Genomic DNA, 1,194 nt, shown 5'->3' with positions numbered 1-1,194 from the left:
GCCGAAATAGCTTAGATGGGAGAGCGTTAGACTGAAGCTCTAAAGGCCCTGGTTCGATCCCGGGTTTCGGCAAATTTTTTCGCTTCCTTTTGTCTTTAACCAGACTTTGTGATAAGCACCACATTTTCTAAAATCACATAATAAATAATATCACAGTAGCGAAATAAGTCACATTTTAAAGAACTGTATAAGATCAATGAAACTTCCATCTGAAATATTAATAGGAAGCCGATTTCACTTCAAAGAAATAATTTATCAATAAACCAATATTGTTTTCAACCGAAACTGACAATTGAAGTGAATTTGTTCAAAATTCCAGAGTGGCATTTGATCAAAGCTAGAAAATTTGATACACGCAATTCTAAACAAACAATTTCTGATAAATGTTGTCCTATTATTTTTGAGTTGGTTGAACCTGATCTTGCCAATTTAACGTGCATTAAAGATTTTAGAACATAACTGCTAAGTCCCAGTGACGTCATATGCAAACCCCCTCAACACAAAAATACATACAACTTATTTTTATGTATATAGAAGATAGTGTAACAGACATACAACTTAGGTAACAGACATACAACTTATTTTTATATATAGGTTATTTTCATCAGAACGTATTTGAAAAACAGGAAGCCGATTTCACTTCAAAGAAATAATTTATCAATAAACCAAAATGGTTTTCAACCGAAATTGACAATTGAAGTGAATTGGTTCAAAATCCATAGTGGCATTTGATCAAAGCTAGAAAATTTGATACACACAATTCTAAGCAAACAATTTCTGATAAATGTTGTCATATTATTTTTGAGTTGGTTGAACCTGATCTTGCCAATTTAACGTGCATTAAAGATTTTAGAAATTGACTGCTAAGTCCCAGTGACGTCATATGCAAACCTCCTCAACACAAAAAAAACATACAACTTATTTTTATGTACATAGAAGATAGTGTAACAGACATACAACTTATGTAACAGACATACAACTTATTTTTATATATAGACTAGTTGGTGGGGGCGCTTCGCGCCCCCCCAAGCCCCCCCGTGCGCGTAAGTCGTTACGCGCCATATTAGTTACGCGCCATTGTAGTTGTGTCCCTATGTCCCACCTGTTAGCTTTTTAGCTTTTTTAGTTTTTTATTAGTTTTTAGTTTTTTTTTCTTTTTAGTTTTTTTGTAGTTTTTACCTTTTTTTAGTTTTT

General features: G+C 33.1%; 1 non-coding gene across 1 annotated transcript; it reads left to right on the top strand.

The window, feature by feature from the left end:
* Nucleotides 1-72, top strand: Trnaf-gaa (transfer RNA phenylalanine (anticodon GAA)). The gene has a single exon. It is a non-coding gene; the product is annotated as a tRNA-Phe (tRNA).
* Nucleotides 73-1,194: the final 1,122 nt, after the last annotated feature.

Source organism: Artemia franciscana, unplaced genomic scaffold (assembly GCF_032884065.1).
Source record: "Artemia franciscana unplaced genomic scaffold, ASM3288406v1 PGA_scaffold_237, whole genome shotgun sequence".
Taxonomy (NCBI): domain Eukaryota; kingdom Metazoa; phylum Arthropoda; class Branchiopoda; order Anostraca; family Artemiidae; genus Artemia; species Artemia franciscana.
Note: the sequence above shows the minus strand (reverse complement) of the source record. Positions and strands in the feature narration are given on the sequence as shown.